Source organism: Arachis hypogaea, chromosome 4, assembly GCF_003086295.3.
Source record: "Arachis hypogaea cultivar Tifrunner chromosome 4, arahy.Tifrunner.gnm2.J5K5, whole genome shotgun sequence".
Taxonomy (NCBI): domain Eukaryota; kingdom Viridiplantae; phylum Streptophyta; class Magnoliopsida; order Fabales; family Fabaceae; genus Arachis; species Arachis hypogaea.
In genome coordinates this window covers 110,143,402-110,166,514 of record NC_092039.1, presented here as the reverse complement: position 1 = coordinate 110,166,514, position 23,113 = coordinate 110,143,402, and positions in this window count along the sequence as shown.

Sequence of the window (23,113 nt, the reverse complement as noted above, 5' to 3'; positions counted from 1 at the left end):
ATGAAGGAGGTGGTGCAGAAGGAGGTCACTAAATTACTAGAGGCTGGGATTATTTATCCTATTTCTGATAGCCTCTGGGTAAGCCCTGTCCAAGTCGTCCCTAAGAAGTGTGACATGACAGTGGTTCATAATGAAAAGAATGAACTGGTTCCTACAAGAACAATTACAGGGTGGCGTATGTGTATTGATTACAGAAGGCTCAATACAGCTACCAGAAAGGATCATTTTCCTTTACCATTCATAGTCCAAATGCTAGAAAGACTAGTAGGTCATGATTACTACTACTTTCTGGATGGATATTCAGGTTACAACCAGATTGCAGTAGATTCCTAGGATCAAGAGAAAACAACATTCACATGTCCATCTGGAGTATTTGCATACAGAAGGATGCCATTTGGCCTGTGCAATGCACCTGCAACTTTTCAGAGATGCATGCTCTATATTTTTTCTGATATGGTAGAAAATTTTTTGGAAGTCTTCATGGATAACTTCTCAGTATTTGGAGACTCATTCAGCTCCTATCTTGACTATCTGGCACTTGTTCTAAAAAGGTGCCAAGAGACTAACCTAGTTTTAAATTGGGAAAAATGTCACTTTATGGTGACTGAAGGAATTGTCCTTGGGCACAAAATTTTGAACAAAGAAATAGAAGTGGATCAAGCTAAGGTGGAGGTAATTGAAAAATTACCACCACCTGCCAATGTTAAGGCAATCAGAAGCTTTTTGGGGCATGCAGGATTCTACAAAAGGTTTATAAAACATTTTTCAAAAATTACAAAACCTCTGAGTAATCTGCTAGCTGCTGACACGCCATTTATCTTTGATAAGGAGTGTCTGCAGGTGTTTGAGACTCTGAAAGCTAAGCTGGTCACAACATCAGTCATCTCTACACCAGACTGGACATTACCATTTGAATTAAGGTGTGATGCCAGTGATTATGCCATTGGTACAGTGTTGGGACAGAGGCATGATAAGCTTCTGCACGTCATTTATTATTCCAGCCGTGTTCTAAATGATGCGCAGAAGAACTACACAACCACAGAAAAGGAATTGCTTGCAGTGGTTTATGCCATTGACAAGTTCAGATCCTATTTAGTAGGATCAAAAGTGATTGTGTACACTGACCATGCTGCTCTTAAATATCTACTCACAAAGCAGGATTCAAAACCCAGGCTCATAAGATGGGTGTTGTTTCTGCAAGAGTTTGATATAAAAATAAGAGACAGAAAAGAGACAGAGAACCAAGTAGCAGATCACCTGTCTCGAATAGAACCAGTAGAAGGGACGTCCCTCCCTCTTACTGAGATCTCTGAAACCTTTCCGGATGAGCAACTTTTTGCCATTCAGGAAGCACCATGGTTTGCTCAAGACCGAGACTGGATTAAAGCTCAGTAATAGTTCAGCTAAAGACGATAAAGAAGCGTTTATTAGGAGGCAACCCAATTTTATCTATCTATGTTAAAATTCCATTATTATTTTATGTTTTCTTTAGGTTGATGATCGTGTGAAGTCACAAAAACAACTACAAAAATTAAAGCAAAATAAAAAACAACATTAAAAACCGCACACCCTGGAAGGAGCGTCAAGCTGGCATTAAATGCCAGAAACAGGCTACAAGCTGGCGTTTAACGCCAGAAACAAGCAGCAGTCTGGCGTTAAATGCTAGGATTGCACTAAGAGGGCGTTCTACATGCCTAAATGGTGTAGGGATGAGAAATCCTTGACACCTCAAGATCTATGGACCCCACAGGATTCCCACCTACCTCACCATTCAAATTCAAACCATTCCCCTCCCAAACCCACCCATTCACACTTCTCCTTCTACTCCCTTCTTTCTTCTTTTGCTCGAGGACGAGCAAACCTTTTAAGTTTGGTGTGGAAAAAGCATTGTTACTTTTTGTTTTTTCATAATCATTTATGGCACCTAAGGCCGGAGAAACCTCTAGAAAGAGGAAAGGGAAGGCAGTTGCTTCCACATCTGAATCATGAGATATGGAGAGGTTCATCTCAAGGGTCCATAGTTCAATGGTAGAGCATTTGATTGCAGATCAAATAGCCTTGAGGAAAGAGCAGCAAAGGCAAGGAAGAGACATAGAGGAGCACCATTAGATCTTCAAGAGGAAAAACAAGCCGCCATCACTAAGGTAGACTCATTCCTTAACTTCTTTGTTCTTATTTTTCTGTTTTTTCTTCGATTTTCATAATTTATGTTTGTCTATGTTTTGTGTCTTTACTACATGATCATTATTGTCTAGTGTCTATGTCTTAAAGCTATGAATAACTCCATGAATCATTCACCTCTCTTAAATGAAAAATGTTCTAAAAACAAAAGAACAAGAAGTACATGAGTTTCGAATTCATCCTTGAAATTAGTTTAATTATATTGATGTGGTGACAATACTTTTTGTTTTCTGAATGAATGCTTGAACAGTGCATATTTTTTATATTGAATTTTATTAATGTTAAAATTGTTGGCTCTTGAAAGAATGATGAACAAGAGAAATGTTATTGATAATCTGAAAAATCATAAAATTGATTCTTGAAGCAAGAAAAAGCAGTGAATAACAAAAGCTTGCAAAAAAAAATGGCGAAAAAAATATAAAAGAAAAAGAAAAAGCAAGCAGAAAAAGCCAATAGCCCTTAAAACCAAAAGGCAAGGGTAAAAAGGATCCAAGGCTTTGAGCATCAATGGATAGGAAGGCCCAAGGAAATAAATCCAGGTCTAAGTGGCTAAATCAAGCTGTCCCTAACCATGTGCTTGTGGCATGCAGGTCCAAGTGAAAAGCTTGAGACTGAGTGGTTAAAGTTGTGATCCAAAGCAAAAGAGTGTGCTTAAGAACTCTGGACACCTCTAATTGGGGACTTTAGCAAAGCTAAGTCACAATCTGAAAAGGTTCACCCAGTTATGTGTCTGTGGCATTTATGTATCCGGTGGTAATATTGGAAAACAAAGTGCTTAGGGCCACGGCCAAGACTCATAAAGTAGCTGTGTTTAAGAATCAACATACTAAACTAGGAGAATCAATAACACTATCTAAATTCTAAGCTCCTATAGATGCCAATCATTCTAAACTTCAAAGGATAAAGTGAGATGCCGAAACTGTTCAGAAGCAAAAAGCTACTAGTCCTGCTCATCTAATTAGAACTAAGCTTCATTGATATTTTGGAATTTATAGTATATTCTCTTATTTTTATCCTATTTGATTTTCAGTTACTTAGGGACAAGCAACAATTTAAGTTTGGTGTTGTGATGAGCGGATAATTTATACGCTTTTCGGCATTATTTTTAGGTAGTTTTTAGTAGGTTCTAGCTACTTTTTAGTATGTTTTTATGAGTTTTCATGCAAAATTCATATTTCTAGACTTTACTATGAGTTTGTGTATTTTTCTATGATTTCAGATATTTTCTGGCTGAAATTGAGGGATCTGAGCAAAAATATGATTCAGGTTGAAAAAGGACTGCTGATGCTGTTGGATTCTGACCTCCCTGCACTCAAAATGAATTTTTTGGAGCTACAAGAGTCTAATTGGCGTGCTCTTAATTGATTTGGAAAGTGGACATCCAGGGCTTTCCAGAAATATATAATAGTCCATACTTTGCTCGAAGATAAATGACGTAAACTGGCAATTAACGCCAGTTCCATGTTCCATTCTGGCGTTAAACGCCAGAAACAGGTTACAAGTTGGAGTTAAATTCCCAAAACAGGTTACAACCTGGCGTTTAACTCTAGAAACAGCCCAGACACATGAAAAGCTCAAGTCTCAGTCCCAGCACACACCAAGTGGGCCCCGAAAGTGGATTTCTGCACTATCTATCTTAGTTTACTCATTTTCTGTAAACCTAGGTTACTAGTTTAGTATTTAAACAACTTTTAGAGATTTATTTTGTACCTCATGACATTTTTAGATCTGAATTTTGTACTCTTTGACAGCATGAGTCTCTAAACTCCATTGTTGGGGGTGAGAAGCTCTGCTGTGTCTGGATGGATTAATGCAATTATTTCTGTTTTCTATTCAAACACGCTTGTTTCTATCTAAGATATTCATTCGTACTTCAATATGATGAATGTGATGATCCGTGAAACTCATCACCATTCTCAATCTATGAACGCATGCCTGAAAACAACATCCGTTTTACCTTAGATTGAATGAGTATCTCTTGGATTCCTTAATCAGAATCTTCGTGGTATAAGCTAGAATCCATTGGCAGCATTCTTGAAAATCCGGAAAGTCTAAACCTTGTCCGTGGTATTTCGAGTAGAATTCAGGGATTGAATGACTGTGACGAGCTTCAAACTCACAAGGGTTGGGCGTAGTGACAGACGCAAAAGGATCAATGGATCCTATTCCAGCATGAGTGAGAACCGATAGATGATTAGCCGTGCGGTGACAGCGCACCTGGACCATTTTCACTGAGAGGACGGATGGTAGCCATTGACAACGGTGATCCACCAACACACAGCTTGCCATAGGAGGAACCTTGCGTGCGTGAAGATGAAGCCCGGGGGAAAGCAGAGATTCAGAAGACAAAGCATCTCCAAAACTCCAACATATTCTCTATTACTGCATGACAAGTATTATTTAATCCATGCTTTTTATTTACTACCAATCAAAACTGAGAATTATTATTATCCTGACTAAGAGTTACAAGATAACCATATCTTACTTCAAGCCAACAATCTCCGTGGGATTCGACCCTTACTCACGTAAGGTATTACTTGGACGACCCAGTACACTTGCTGGTTAGTGGTACGAGTTGTGAAAAGTGTGATTTACAATTTCGTGCACCATGCATGCATGTGCTGCACTGTCTCGGGTTAACAAGCCACCAGAAGACTTTTGTCACCGTTTGCTAACAATGGAATCATATAGGGAAACATATGATAATCATATTAATCCAATTCCTGGACAACCATTATGGGAGCATACAGAAGAATGTAACAGGCCACAAGCACCAAAGATAAAGAAGAAACTTGGAAAACTACAGATGAAAAGAAGAATGGATGCTGATGAAAAGGGTGGTGGAGGATCTAAAAGGTCTAAAGCTAATCCCAAGTCTCAGAGTAACAATGGAGATAATGTTCATCTAAAGAGACAGTTGGGCCCCTTTACTTGCAGTTTCTGTGGTGATAAAGGACATACAAAGAGAGGTTGCAAGAAGAAGAGAGCTTGTGATGCTGCTGTGGCTGATAAGAAGAAGAAAAATGAAGGAGGTGTGCCTGCATATCTGAGCAGCAACTTCAGCAGCCTCAAGATGATGGTGACCAACGTAATGGAGAAGACAATCCTCTTGTGCAGTCTACTGAGATTGCACCAGCCACTTCTGATGCACAACCTGTAGAGATAGATATATCTTAGCCAATTGCTTCTGATGTAGAAGATTCTCAAAAGGTAACTTCCTATTTACATTTCTTAAATTTTTTGTGATTCAAGTGAATCATCATTTATGTGTAATGTAAATTTTTTCTATCTAGGATCATGGAATAAAAAAGCCTTCAAAATTATCACCAAGGAGAAGATCCTCTCCACTAGCAACTTCTGTCCAGTGAATCCCATGCAGGGTGCTAGTTCAGGAACTGCAACAAGACTTGTCAATTACATGAAGTTCATCCCAACTCTAGGATTTAAGGCTCCAAGAAAGAAGAATTGAAGACTTTAGCTTAATATGTATAGGGATTTCTGTTTTGAATTTAATACTTTTTGCTAAACAAAGACTACACAAGGAAAAAATAATCCTTTATGTTTTGCTGTAAAGTCCTCCCTTTTAAGGTAACTTTGTTTAACATGCTCATGTTAGTTGGCTACCCTTTGTGTTATGTGACTAACTGTGTTAAGTTGAATCATTATCTTAATACACTTATATTTTAAGTTTGAACCATTATCTTAATATAGTGCTGGATGGTTTTCAATTACTTATGCTGCCTTCTTTAGCATATTACTGTTTTCATTAATTGAGTTATCCAAGTTTACATTCCATCAACAAACACCATTCAATAGTTTCTAATACCATAATCATGTTATCATTTTTTACATATTGTTAATTCAATAAATACAGGGTACATACCACCAACTCTTTTAACTCATGCTTTACAATACAGGATAACAATTAACATAATCAATACAGACACAACTAATACCAACAATTGGTTAGCCAATTTTTTATTCCGGACATCTTCTTCTAATCTCCCAAGCTTCCAATCAAAGTTCATCTTCACTTTATGATTATCTCCATAAGATTTTGGTTTTTCAACTGGTTTATCCTGCCCAGTATCTGCTCACACAAAAAGCCCACAATATCTTTTTCCACTTATCTGTAATCAAGCAAACATATAACATGCTCAAGCCTCAGGGAAAAAGAACAAGTGAAGAACAGTCAGGTAAGTAGGAACAATCATAACAACACAAGCAATACTGATAACTCACATTATAATTGGGACTACCAAAAATTGGTTTATTTGGGTTTGAATCTGTCCCAGACCACCTGAGAACTAGCCGACAGCCGCAACCGCACTATTCCGGCACCCCAGATCTTTTGCTCCTACGTTGTGTTCTCATCGGATGGCCACTGCACGATGAACTAATAGAGCTTCCAGCTCTAGTGCTTTCATCACCAATCATGGATATTCACTTCCAGCTCCAGGAACAACAGCAACAACAAGAATGAGAAAACAACAATGATGAAGAAGAAGAAATTAACTTACTGAATATTTGGGAATTTAGGGTTAAATATAGAGGGAGGGACTACATTGGGTATAAATTGAAACTTTGCCAGCTCAACTAGTCATTGGCACCATCCAGCGTGGCAAAATGAGCCCACGTCAGCGTCTTGATGATGACTCATCACCAGAAAACTGTCCATGGACTATTATGGTGCCCAAAGCTGTATCTGGAGGATTACAATGGTGCAATTGGGATCTCAGGGACCACATTGAATAGCGACCCAAATCTCAGGGACCATTATGGGTATTTACTCTTTTTTCTCCCTTAGTAGTATTACTTTTTTGTTTTTTTTTGTTATTATTTAATAGTACTAGCTATATCCATTTTAGCAGTGAGCCCAATATCCATGCATCTCATACAATAAAAATTACAAAAAAGGCCAACATTACCAGACTGTGATTAACATGACACTAATTAGTAATTACTATGTTTGTACTTGACTGGACCAGTACACCAACTACAACAACCTGCAACTCCGCAGAACATGTCTCTATCATGTAAACACTTGTAGCACTCATACACACCCAACACTCATCTACACATGTAGATGAAATCTCTGTATCTACACCGAAGAATTTGCCAAAGAATAAATAGATCATTGACTTTTTGGCTCACGAATATTTACATCTCCAAAAATTTGAAAATACATTTAAATTTTTTACCTTTTTCAAAATTGGGACACGTTGATTTTTACTGTTCATTTGATTTTGTCAGACCCAACGAAAAAATCAAACGTGACTCTCATTGTACTGAATTAGCCGATATGGATGCCTATATGAGAGAGTTTTTAAAATGAGACAAATTAGACCAAGAGATCAATGTGTCCAAATTTTAAAAAGACGAGTGACTTAAATGTATTTTCAAATTCTCATAGATTTAAATGTTTACAAACCAAAAAATCAGGGATCAATTTGCTATTTTTTATTTATGAAACATATAACAATGGTATATATATTTGTCTTTATATAGGCAAAATTTTCTAAGGAAATATAGATTCATAACAACTAATAACAATTTTTAATGAAAGTAAAGAAGCATGTAAAAGTGCAACTTATTTTACTATTTGATTAACATGCCAATTTATTTGACTACTTGATAAGCATGCTTATATAATTATGAAAAATGTTAGTCGTAAATTTTGAGTATTTTTTTGTAATTTAACTAATTTTGATTTGTCAAATTTAATATAATTTCTATAGTCTTTAATAATCTTCTTACTCTTATCAATATTAATGGATTCAAGTTGTATGTTTCTTAAATAATTGGATATCAATTGTAACAGCTAATGAGATGATGATGAATTTGCATCGAGTTTGATTAATTATTATTACTAATATAATGTATAATACAATTAAGTTAGGTGTACACTAAAATTATAAAATATACATTAAAAATAAATTAAGTTATATATATTTATATATAAATACATAGTGATTGATTTTAGTATATAAATAATATTTTTGTATGTAATAATATCTTATTTGAAATCATATCTCATTTATAAATTCATGGTTACTAAAGATTGATAATTTGATTTTGGTTTGCGTTAAAGTTCTGAATCTTGAAATTCAATTTGAGAAAGTGCCATAATTGAGAGGCTCTACGGTAAAGAGATAAATTGAAATAGATATAAAAATAGAAAAATTATTCCGTGTTCTTCTGTACGGATTTGAAACTCTGATGTTCTGCGTACGAACAAGTTTTTCACTTAAAATTTGTTATTTTCCGAGGTTGGAATAGACGAGAATGACCGCATCTTGAAGTCAGCCGGCTTCGACATCGGCTGGTAGTATTTTAACTTGGAATACATAAATAGTAGTGAAAGAAGCCACATAGAGCGGCAGAGGAATGTTGTTGTTTGGGTGATGTCGGAGAATGTGAAGATGACGGGGGAGAAGCAATGTGTGATAGTGGGCCATTCGGACTAACGAGGGCGTATGTGAAGCTCGCGATTGTGCGGATCGGTGGTCATAAAAAATGAATCGAAGTGGATCATAGTTAAGGAGACACCTTGAGTAGATGTGGAATTTGAGATTGTTTGCGTGATTGATGCCGGTGAGGAAAGATGTTGAAGATCTAAGTCCGTCCCGTTCATTGTGGTAAGTTTTATTATTTTTCGTTAAGTAGAGTAGGTTGGGGCTTTCATTTGGTGTTGGTAGAAAGAAAGATTATGGAATGGCTGTTGTGGATTTTGTAGTTGTTACTTTATGGGTATGTATTTGGTGTGTGTGGTGCTTATTTTCAATGTAGGTACAGAGTTAAGGTTGTGCAGCTTCGTTTAACCATTGGTGAAGTATCTAAAGAAGTAGGTTTCCTGTATTTAGGTGTAGGAATGAAGGTGATGAAGAAGGTGTAGGATGAATGCTGGTGTCGTTTATGGTAGTCCCCGTTGTAAAGTTAGTGAAGTGCAAGGTACTTGTCAAGAAGAGCAAGAACCAGGGTGTTGGGCACTATTATAGTGTATTAGGATATGTAAGTATTGATAGCCTAATTACGGTGAATGCTAATGGTGAAGTGAGTTAAGTTTGAGTATTAACAATTGAGATAATTTGAGGCTTGAACCGTGAGCACTGCAGTCTTTGTTTCTTTATATTGAGCTTTGACATATAGTAATAATGAAGATTGATAGGGTGTGTGTTTGATCAAGTTAGAGTGTTGAACTTGATGTCATACATTTGTAACCAATGACTAAAAGATAGATGATGTGTAGCAATAATTGAATTTCTTTTGCAAAGACAAGGGATTATTTTGAGAAGATTGGATTCCATATTCATTGAATTGTGTTTTATTTTTTGTGCATTGATGCATTGTGTAGTGTATATTGTGTAATTCTTTATGCATTGGTGTTGCACAAATTGTGCACATAGGTGACCTGTATAGTCAAATATAATTTATGGTCCATACAGGTGCTTGATACTCATGCTTATGAGGCACGACAAAGAGAGTATGGTTTGAAGGGTCATAAACATTTCTATTTTATGACCTTGAATGGAAGTGAAGTATGAGTCACACCTATGTCTGCTTACTACATTCTATAATAATTTTTATGATAGTAGTTGTTTTACTCTGCTAATCAATCGTGCTTAGTTTGTTAGGTGATAGATGCAAGTGCAAAAATAAACTTGGGCCGTTTGATTAATCGTAGTTGTGATCCTAATTGTCGAACAGAAAAGGTGAATATACATGTATTGTTGTTGCTGTTGTTTTTTTTTTAATATTACAGCATATTTTAAGAACACTCAAATAAACATGCTTATTTATAATTAAAATATGAATAAAAATACAAAAAATTATCATGATGGTTAATTTTTTTTCGTTCATAATTTTTTTTATTATTTTTGTTGTGAAAAGTTAATTATTTTAGTAGTAAATTATTTTCTAAAAAGGATAATTGAATAACAGAAAAAGATTTTATTAAGAGTAATTTATTTAGATGTGATTAAAAAATAATTGAATAATTGGATAGGTAAAAATTTAATATTATTAAAAAATTAAAATTCATTTTAAAATTAAATATAAAGTTTATTTAAAAATAAAATTACAAATCATGCCTTTTTTTTCTTTTTTCTAAAATTTATCTACGAATGATTCTATAAATATTTTATTATGAATAGAAATATTAAACTAGTACTATAATTTATTTTAGTAAATTTTTTTATTTTGTTAAATGTTAAATAAACTATTAAAGAGAATTTTGTTCCCGCCATTAGAGGAAAGTGATAAATTTTCATACTTCTATTATGTTATGGCAATACTTTGGCCATGTTATTTTTGAAGTCATGATTGCACTTCATGATTTTCTCACTTTATGTATGAATTTTTGAATGTGCAAAATAATAATAATAATAATAATAATAATAATAATAATAATAATAATAATAATAATAATAATAATAATAATAATAATAATAATAATAAAGAAGTATGTCACATTAAAAAAAGAAGCACATCACCAAATAATTTATTCTTCGAATTATATATGAATCAAATCGATAATAGGAGGGTTAATACCAAAAAAATCGACAACAAGACTAGATACTTACAAAATCTTTTTTAAGTTCACAGAAAAAATATTTATATTTGTGTGGCATATAAAATAATTACCATATTATTATTATTATATTCTACGTTCATATATATATGGGTAAAAAAAGTCCAACTGATATAAAGTAAATTTTTTTAATATTTGATTAAATTGTTCTTGTATTTAGTATTTTTTATGCGACTTCCTCTTAGTTAAAAGTATCATCTTTTTAATTAATTATTATTGTTAGGGGTATTCGTAAATCAGATATAGCTAAAATTTTGATACAATCCGCACTAAACTTATTAGATCGAATTCGATATCCGCACTTTTTATGTTTGGATCAGATATCAAATATATTTGTAAAATAAAAAAATATTTAAAAAATTTATTTTTAAATATATTTACTTCTATGAACACTTTTTATGTTTACTTTTTTTAGAATCTTTTAGAATTTTTTCAAATTTTTTTAAATTAATTAATATTATATATATTTTGTTACACTACATCTAGTTATAAAAATTTTATCTATTTCTAATGCTTATATTAAAAATGACAACAAATTTAAATTAGTGAATTTTAATCTATAATGTAATAATAATATAATAATTATTTTATATATTGCACGAATATAAATTAATTAATTTTTTATTTGTACAAAAATTTAAGAAATTTGAGCTTGTTATATATATATATATATATATATATATATATATATATATATATATATAACAATTTGTAATAATTTTTTTATGAGTGTGACATATTTTTTTATATAAATAATTTTAGAAAAAAATCTAATAGTTGCATCCCACGCGCCACCACACGCTCATGGAAGATTGCTGCTTTCTCTCTCACTAAAGCACCATACCCCATTCTCTGTTTTTGCTGTCGGTCTAGCTCCACCGCACTGATCTATTTCTCTGTGTCACTGTACCACACACGTCTTCCTGAATTATCTCATCGGAACTTATTCAAACCGTGAATTATTGACATCTTCTATCCACCAAGTTACAGACGCATATTACACCAGGCTTCTACATTAGCCCACAATAGCCAACGACGACAACAAAGAAGGCTCACACTAACCCATAAATTCAACCCAACAGAATACATAAATTCAGCCACAATTTTAGTTGTTACTATTCTTATGTTATCTTTTTTTATCTTATTTTTATTCGTTATATTATATTTATTTGTTCCTATATTTCACAGGCAATGTTCTATACATATTTAGCGTTACCTTTATAATTGTTGGATCAAATACGAAATACAAACTACAACATTCTAACTTGACTTTTCTTAGTCTTCCACAATTTTATTAGGCGTTACGTGCAAAATGGTAGCAAAATCCATTTTGCAAAAATTTCATGTCAACTTCCTATGTGTACTTTACACATACTTTTGCATTGGACGTATTTGTAGAATTAAAACATTTTAAAATTAATATAAATAAAAAGACATCTTATTCTAGTATATTTTTTGTTGTTTACCCTTTTAATGTATTCTCTCTAGTGGGTCGAATAGTTCACAACAAAAAGTTGTAACTTGTGTCACGTTTTGAATAGAAGAATTAATGATAGCATTACTTTAAATTTTTTTTTTTCAGTCAAACAAAACACATAAACTACAACTTTTAGCTTCCTATAATACTGAGTTTGTGATAAAAATTACTTCGTTTTGGAATAAAAAAGTAGTCAAATAAAAAAATGAGGCATTCCATGAACTCCAATGTTCGTTTCATGCTCAGCTCGCTACACCAAATGTACTATCCATCAGTCACGGTGTGCTAATTCGACATTATCTAAATTAAACCCCTCGTTCATGCCAATCCAAACCAAAAACCGATTAAAATTGCGCTGATTTTAAATTGATTGGATTTTATTTTTAACTTATTATAATTCATTATACATTTTATAGTATTCATGTATTCGTATTCCTATTAATTAATAAATATTTTTTCTTGAAAATGAGTTCATTTATTTGTTCCAACTATCTATTCTTAAATTACCGTTAGTTGATCGACATATATTTGAGACTTGTTATATTATTATTAGTTATTCAAAATTTTATGTTGAAACTTGTTATATAAATTTTATTTTTTGGAGTAACAAAAGCGTAAACCTAATCCAATCCAAACCACTTAAAAATATTTTGGATGGAATCAGATTTTCTAAATAAAATGATGTAATTCAAATTAAACTGCATCGCAAATAAAATTTGTATTCCGATTAGATCAATTTTTGACACAAAATTGATCCGAATGGCTTCGCGGATACCTCTACCATCACACACATCCCTCAGCACCAACGTTGATCCAATCCAAGCTCTGTAAGTTTAATCATGCCGTATACATCTCATCCCACAGTAATTTGCTGCATACAGAACATCACACCATGTCAAGTCTCACCATTACTCAGATAATCACGTGCTTTACAATATTCAAAGTATAAGATCGTGCTTAACTACAGTGCAATCACAGCTTAATGGAGGGAAACAAAGATTGCTCTCCCACCAAATAATAAAATAACACAAGGGTGCCTTCTAGGAACTTTGTTATGGCCATAGAAAAAGATTGTTGAGTTTTAATCAAATGGTTTATTACTTTGTTCCTTAATACATGAATTTTATTTTCTTAAATTTTTACTTCTAAATCAGACCTTCCAAATTCTAATAATTATAAAATACAAATGTCAAGGTTTAACTTTTATATTTAAATAAAAATTAAAATAAACAAAACATTTACCTTCCAATGGGCATGTTTTAAGAAAAAAATAGAAACTAACAAATTTAATTTTAAAATTTACAATCGTCCTATAAAAAATAATATATTAAATCTTGACATTATTAAAAAATACCACTAAAAGGATAACACCAACATAAAAAAAATGGGCCTTCCAGTGCTAAATTATTTACCAAACCTTCCTTAACAATTTTTCCCAACTAGGAATTAACAATGAAACCCCTTGTTGAATTTTCCAATCTTCTCCTCAATACATCTTTTACTTCTTAAATCTAAATTTACACTTGAAGTTTATGCACAGTAGTATGAACATTATCATTAAGTCATTAACAATAGCCTACGCTTTCTTTTTGTCTTATTATCCATCATTAATCATTACCAACAAGGCCATCAATACTCTTAACGTCGACTTTGTTTCATATAAACAAATACAATCAAAACCCCTCACATGATCTACCTCCCACTTGGCTTTCACATTGTGATCCAACAAAATTCTGTTACCCATTCCTTTTTAAACTAATTGAACAACAAGGTTAACATTTTCGAAATTGCCGCACCAAATATAACGAAATGACACCACCAAGTTTGTGCTAACAAATTTTGTTACCAAACAAATTTAAATCAGATTTGAAACCATAAATTTTTTCAAACCTATCACTAGGGGTGGAGGGGTCCACAAGGCTAATTAGGAAGCGGATTCCCCTGCAACTACATCAGTTAAGCCTACCCAATTGCAGTCGAAAAAATCTCATTTTTGCATCCAAGCCTTCACCTAACCAGTGACCACACTTGCACGCCTATAAAACCTCCATTTTTTTCATTTCTAAACCGCTCCTTCGACAACCAACATTCACAATGGCTGGTCGAACCTCACAAATTACTAATGTGTCTTCAACGGATGGATCCCGAGATATACACATCCTTGGAAGAACTTCTTGAGTAGATTAATGAGCTTGACGATTGTTGCTGGGAAAAATACCAGACATTGGCCCAGGCGGAGCAGGCGTGGCTTTCTTTCTTTGGCGGTGGAGGCCCGGAGGAGGGCAAGAGATGCATACAACTTGGGGAAGCACTGGACGCCGTTGAGACTGATGACTATCGCGACAAGCAGAGGCTTGCCTTGAGAGCCTTGCATGCAAGGTTCCACCAGTTTCAATACGACTTAGCAACTAACCCAGAACATAAGTGCTCCCCTATACTCATTTACTACCTCCTTCACTTTTTCTTCACACTATGTCCTTACCAAATGCACTACTACGTAGGTCGTGACCTAGTTCCAGAGACTCCGCAGAATGAGCCGTTTCTTCACCAAAGCATGAGATCCTACCTAGCCATGGCTTGCGAAAAGCTGGACATTCCTGGCCCCATATATAGGATCCTCAACCAAAGATACCCTGATGGTCGTACTTGTTATTGACATCTCATTTTTGTCGTCCCTCCTTCATCATTTGAAGCCCTGGTTGTTGTCGGGCATATAGCTTTCAACCCGACCGTCTCCATTGAGGACGCTGCTCGGCTATGCATTCGAGAGATTTGTAAGAAGGAAGATTGCTACGTCCTAGACTACAACTATTATCTGGTGGGCATGTGGAAACAGAAATACATTCAACTCTGCAAAGAAGCTTGCACCCTCAAGGCCAGGCTCAAAGACGTTACTGACTCAAAGGTTGCGCTGCAAGAGAGGATCTTCACCATTGACGACCTTCGCCATGGCAGGTGTGGTGGACAAACTTCCAATCGCTGAGGCCGACAACGAAGGTACTTGCCATGTAACACGCCTGCTTGCCATCCGACTCTTTCCACCGCCACTTTAAAAGCAACTCCTCCACTTCAGTGACAACCAAAGTCTACATCCTCCGTCTTTTCTACTTTTTCTTTTTAGCTTATTATCCTCTGTTCGGCTAGCACCCATGTGTACGCCCACCATCCGTCTACTACAACCTTATGCTTCTGTTGTCTACATATTATCTTACTATTATAATGCAAGTCATTGCAACTTATAATGATCCCAGCATTCTGTAGATGTCTAACACCCATCTTCCTTTACATTCGTAAAAGACTTCCCTCAACTACGGCTTGAATCAAACTGACACTTTTACTAGACACATGCAACCAACAACACAACTTATATTCCACCAGTAAATAGCCCGTCAACGTGCTTCAACCTTGTGCTTTAATGACGACCCAATAAAAACAACCAACCCTACCCACTGATCATTATCTCAAATTTATTATAGGCCTCAACAACAACAATGCAAAAAAAGTCAAACTTAACCTACTTCAGAAAAATAACAAAATAATCCACATTGATCCACCATTCCCTTACAATTTACTTACTCAACAAGCGCTATGTTATTTACTCCCACTCACGTCGTCATCAAACTAAACCACACTTATTTTTAACGGTATATGTTTGAATTTGAATTTGAATTTTAATTATATGGCCGTAAAAAAAAAATTTTCTCAGATCTTTTAAATAAATGCGATACCAACAATTATAATTCACATGTATATAATTACAAAATCTCAATTTATTTTAATTTAATACAAATAACAGTATTTGTATTATTCAATTCTTTATATATGATGCTAATGTATTTACACACTCAAATTTCTAGTACAACTTACAATTAATAAATAGCTTGTTTTTATTAAACCTTGGATTTTTAACTATCAAATAATCATAAATTGTCTGTCTTTCTATTTGAAATTCCTTTAAAGCTGAATTAAGTACTTATTACTCATCCCACTACAATAATACGACTGCGTTACTTTTATTCGATTACATTATATCGTTAATTTAAATTATATTAACTTACATATTCAATATCAATTTTCATACTTTTCATGTTTTAAATTATATGCATAAAAAATTTAAAAAAAAAATAAAAACCAAGCGAACACAATATCGTCGTGTTAAACGATTTTCCATATATGTTCAGTAATTTAAAAATTTTAAAATTTAAAAAAAATATTATTTGTTATTTTGTTTACCAAACCACATATTCAATTAACCTAATGACTACGTAATATTGTGGTTGATTGTTTCGATAATACACGTATTTTTCATAACCATTTTCTTTATTTTATTTAAATATAAAATATCAACTAAATATGTATCACATCTTAACGCCATCCCTTTCTTGTTTCATTTTTCTTTTGGATGGATTTCATGTTTCATTATTTATGTACTTTGTACATATTTTTGGTTGCATTATTTAAATTTCAACACATTAGCCTCGTTAACCCATCAATACTCTCTACCACTATATCCATAATCATTGGTCCACTTCACTTATAAAGTCCAACACATTATTTGCTATTCAATACATCACTCATGCCAATTGAAATGGGCCACAAAGTACAAACCTCATAGTAAATTATCCAGCGCACTACCATTCGGCTTGGCTCACCCTCCATTACGGCTTCACAGGATATTCCCACTCCGCGAATGCAGTCTTCAATAATATTGGACAAATCCGATACTCTCTGCCAACATGTACAACAAAACATCTACACCGATTGCTATCTCACCCTGCACTTTCTTTCTATGTTTTCCACAAAAGGAAGCGACCCTTCAATCAACGCCAGTCGAATATTTTAAATTAAATCTGTACCGCCATAATACTTGCAACACTGCTGTTCTGTGAAAGTACATTGCCACACCTGAACACCTTCCGTAAAGATATTCTGATTGATTAATCTTTATTGTGACAAGTAGGTTTATTGTTCTTTTTGGAAGAGTAACTTGGCATAACACATGTGGATGAGTCACTGAGCCATAAAAGTATGCGTGTTACGTGAACTTAATGTAATTGCCGTATAGAAAGTTATGGACTCCAATTTTTTTAGTTTTGTTTTTTAATTGCATTTAAATGTTTTAGTATATTTTATTTGTAAAATAACTACAAATAAAAATGAGTAAAAACCCCAACTCGCTCCCTAACTATTTCGCTAACTCTCATTCTGCCATCATTGATTGAAAAATGACATTGCGATCCCTAACTAGTATGTCTCCATTTAGAGTTAACGGATTTCGCCTACGTACGTGTAATATTAACTTAACACGTGTCAAGGAACTATTGAAAGGGACAAAACGCTCTCCCTTTCTTTCTTCACTTGCTAGTCATTTCAAACTGAGTTTGCGACAATGTCCTATAACTAAAAAAGAGAAAGTAGAAATGAAGAAGATTCCATATGCATTTGCAGTTGGCAGTTTGACGTATACTAGTTTGCACCAGGCCGGATATTGCTCATGCCGTTGGAGTTGTTAGTCGATTTTTCTCTAATCCTAGTAAGGAACACTGGCAAGCAGCGAAATAGATTCTCAGATATCTTAATGGTAGTTCTAGAGGTTGTTTATGCTTTAGGAGTGGCCAACCTGTGTTGGATGGATACACAGATGCAGATATGGCTTGAGATCTTGATTTAAGAAAGTTTACTTCTGATTATATGATGACTTTTACAGAGGGAGTTGTGTTGTGGCAATCCCACTTCCAAAATGTGTTGCTTCGTCTACTACAGAGGCATAATACATTGTTGTTGTTGAAGCTTCTAAGGAACTCTTGTGGATAAAATTTCTACAAGAATTAAGTATCAATCAAGAGAAAATTGTGTTATTTTGTGATAATCAAAGTGTTATCCATCTCAGCAAGAATATGATATTTTATTCTAGATCGAAACATATAGAGATGAAGTATTATTGGATACGTCAAGAGTTTGAGATGAAGTCATATACACTTAAGAAGATCCATACTGATAATAATAGTTTAGATATGATGACTAAGAGTTTACCTGTAGTGAAGTTTGATTATTACAAAGAGAAGGCAGATTTGGTGGAGCAACCTATTTCCACTTGAATCGATGAGGGAGATATTTGTTGGTGGGTCCCCAATTCAAGTGGGAACCACAAGCCAAAAAAATAAAAAAAAGAAGTGGCAAAAGCCACAATAAGAATAAAAAAAAACTGGAGAGAGAGAGAGAGAGAGTAAGTATGTATGTATGTAAAGCGTCTCTCATTTGAAAGAAAGAAAAGAAATAGTGAGGGAGAAGAGAGAGCTTCGACGAGAAGAGAAAAAGAAAAGGGAAAAATGGCTGGTGCCATTTGATCTCATTGACCTGGTAAACTTGTTCCATTTCTTATGAAATTTTAGTATGTTATTCCTAGTATAGAGATGAACATTAGGATATAACTTGCTAGTTGTATTGCCTTTTTTTTGTTTGATTTGAGATATCCACTTTTATGGAGGATTTATATTAATTTCATCAGTTTTGATGATCTATTTTGTTGATTGTTGAGATGCATTAGTGCTACTAAGAAGACTGATTGTGTACCCATTATTTTAATAGTAAAAGATTTTACTGGGTTAGATCTCATGAGTTTTTTGTCCCTCTTTTGGGAGTTTTTCCATGATAAAAATTCTGGTGTTTGATTATTTAATTTTTGCCATTATATTTACTGCTTAGAGTATTTTTGGTTTTGCCTATTTAATCGCACAAGTTGTGGAAAAATTATTTTTAGTGCTTCCACTGTTAGACAGATGCTTGTCCGAACCTCAATTTTTCCAACAACAAGTAACTATAAAATCTCGAAACATTTATGCAGTTTCTGCAAGTACTGCTCTACAACAGTCCACTAATAACATCAACACTAACACAACACACATACAACTAGATTGAACTTAGAGCATTATGCAAGAATAAAGCTTATATCAAATCTGAATTGTCGAAGAATATTAATATGACGATCCATAAATTTTTTTCTAAAAATCAACTTTAACACGAATTAAAATACTAACACACCCCATAATCAGCAAATCACTCTTTAACATAAAAATCGATACTTTAAGTAAATATCCATACTCAATCATCAAAATTCAGAAAAGGACAACTCATAAGATCATATCCCAAATCAAATTCAAGTATTTAAGAAGAAGAAGAAGCAGTAGAGTGGTGCAGCAAGAACATAGAATGGTTGTGGATGTGGCAGTGGGGTGGTGTAGTTAGAACATAGAATGGTGGTGGATGTTGGCTATGATGGTGACCGAAAACGGTGGATAGGAGAAGGAGAGAAGGGAGTTGGCCTGGTGGTGTTCTAGTTTGTAAAGAAGAGAAGAGGAGAAAAGAGAAGAAGGAGAGGGGACGTTTTGTCTCTTTTAATGGTTCCTTGACACATGTCGAGTTAGCATTACATGTAGGCAAAATCTATTTGCTCTGAATAAAGACATTAACAGAGGAGGTAGAAAATTTGACAAAATTAATAGTTAGAGGCCGCAATGTCATTTTTTAATTGATAAGAGGCGGAATAGAAATTAGCAAAATAGTCAAGAGACAGGTTAGGGTTTTACTCAATAAAAATTTTCAATTAGGTTCCTTAAGTTATTATTTTTAAACGATATAAAATATTTTGAAAAAATTAATTTGTGTTTGATGTAGAATGCATTATGAAATATTTTAGTATTATTTTAGTAAATACTTCAATATATATAAGTATAAATTGATAGAATTAATTATCATTATATTATATGATAAAATTTATTATGATATGATTCTTTATTTTAAAATAAAAGAAATTTAAATTTAAATTTAGATAAATACTTCAATATGTATAAAACATAAATTCACAGAATTAACTTTTAAAATATTATTATAGAAGTTATTATGGTACAATTCTTCATTTTAAAAATTACATAAATTATTTTATAATTAATTATAAAATAAAAAACTCCTCTAATATTTTTAGCCATCTAAAATATTATATACAAAAAATTTATAGTATTACTTTTTCGCAAAAGTCCAAATCTAGTTTTAAATAATATTCACAATAAACGTATAGATTGTCATTAAATTATACGTGAGAATTTGTAAATTTAAAAAATCAATATCCATAAGAATAAATAATGATAGTTATTAATTATAGTAAATCTTTCTTTGACTACATAAGGATAGAATTAAGAGATAGGACAATGAATACACCATAAAAATAGTGCCCAATACCATTACACGTTCCCCATGTATGTGATGCTAGATGCGGCTTTCAGAACCATAACACTGCAAAAGAGGTTGAGAAGCTGCTTCTTTTCTAAAGACAAATATCCACGTGTCATCAAGATATATATCTGTATGAATGAATCTCTGTACATTATAATTCACCACCATAGTTACATATAAGTTCACATATATGAGTAAGTTCAGAAAACAAAACCCTGAAAAATGGTAGGAAGAATTGCTACAATAATAGAGAAAAAAAAACAGGAATATAATTGTATTTTAAAAAAAATAAAAGACAAAAGGAAGTTGTTGTCATATTGTATAGAAAAACTGTAACAGGTCCAAGTAGGTGTTCAGCCCATTTAGGAAACAATAAGAACCTTATTAAACCAATTTAGTTGTTGCCCAATACGAAGCATCACTAACTCAAACCAAAAAGAAAAGAAAAAGGAAAAAAGTAAAAACCATCACTCATATAATTTGTAAGAAAAATGTCATTCACCTAACTGCAACTCTGAATTGCGCAGAGGCCTGAATGCCATAGGTGAGTATGTAAAGTGATGTTCCCCAACATTCATATGTATGGAATTTTTTTTTTAGTTCTTACCATAGAATTTGAACCAGAAGACGGAACAATCTGGTCGGTCCAGTCAGGTTCAGTTTAGATGTGGCCCACTCCAATCCAGTTCTATTTGGTTTGGCTGGTCAGGTTCATTGAAATGATCGATCTAGCTCAGTATGGTCTGTTTGGTTTGGTTTTGAGTGGTGGTTTGGTCTAGTTTAGTTCGGTTTGGCCTAATTTACTTCAAGAGTTCAATTTGGTTCAATCTAGGGGTGTTCCTGGTGCAGTTTGGATTGATTTTGAATAAAAAACTCATTCGATTTGAACACTAATTTTATATGCGGTGCGATTTGGATTAGATGTTTTTAAAAAAATCCGATCAGATCCAATCCAATTTCAAGCGGTTTGGATTGGATTGGATTTGCAATATTATAAATTAAAAAAATTAAATACATATTAAATGATCAACAATGACATAACAAGTCTCAATCATATCTTAAAAAGCCAACGATAACATAACGATAGAAATAAAATTATAGGTTAGTTAAAATAAATAAATAACGTTTTGAACATAAAATATTTATTAAATAATAATAATAAATGAATAATATAAAACTGTATAAAAAATGAACATGTTATAAATATAATTGTAAATATAATAAATAAAATAATAATATTATAGCACATTGTGCGATTTAAATTGGATTGAATCGGTTATGAAAAATAGATTCGAAATCCAATCCAATACAGCGGTTTGCAAAAAATAGAATCTAATCAAATTCGAATTTGTGCGATTTTAATCCGTTTTCAATTTAGATTAGATTAAATGAACGATTTAATTAAGATCGATTTGGATTTAAACATCCTTAGTTCAATCCAGTGGTTTAGTGGCGGAATAATAGTTCAATTAATCAATTAAGTTTGGTCGTTGAATTTTTGGTTTGGTTTATTCTAACTTGATTCTATTCGGTCTCTTTCATCCTAGAATAGTTTTATGTGAGTATTCAAATATGATTATTAAAACTTTTAAGGGTAATCATGAGTGAAAATGAAATTTCTATAATATTTGTAATAACAATGCTACGTGTATATTAAATTCAGCTATCAAAGTTAGTCATCAGTATAAAATACATGTTAGCATATAAATATACATAAAAAATAAATTAAACTACACATATATTTATACAAAAATATATTAGTGACTAATTTTAGTAACTAATTTTAGTATAAATAATATTTTTGTATTTACAAAATATACTTAGAAGTATTGAAAAAACTAGATTTTTTTCCTGCAACTACTAGTGAGTTGATGAGCAAAATTGTTGAAAAGGAAGAAAATACACTTTAATGACATTTTTTTTTACAGAGACAAGTTTGGATAAAAGATAACAAAAGAGTTACAGAAAGATGAAAGTTGAATTTCACAGTACAAATTTAAAATTTTGAGGAAATAGAAACACATGTCGAGCCGCGGACAACACGCACCCTACGTGTTAACCCTTTGTTCTAGCTGGTCTCCATGCACCCGACAGATGTGCTCTGGGAATTGCATCATGCAACAGCACAATAATGCCTTTACTAGGGGGAGGAGCTTGTAGCTTCAACCGGGGGGAGGAGCTTGTAGCTTCAACGTTTTCCATTTTCCATTTGAAAAATTTACAGAACGTGATTGAGAGAGATTGAGAGTGGAAGAAGGTGACTGGGAAGGTAAATTTTGGCGTGAGTGAGAGTGAGTAGTGTGTTTAGCAACAAGTAAATTTTTATAATAGTCCCTGAGATTCAGATCATTACCCAATGTAGTTCCTGAGATCCCAATTACACTATTGTAGTCCTTCAGATACGGCTTCGAACACCATAATAGTTTCTGATCATTTTTCCGGTGATGAGTCATCATCGAAACGTTGACGTAGTCTCGTTTTGCCACATTGGATGGTGCCAACGGCTAGCTAAGCTGGCACAATTCCAATTTATACTCAATGTGGTGCCTCCATCTATATTTAACCCTAAATTCCCAAATATTTAGTAAATTAATATCTTCTTGTTCATCTTTCTCTTCTCATTCTTCTTATTATTG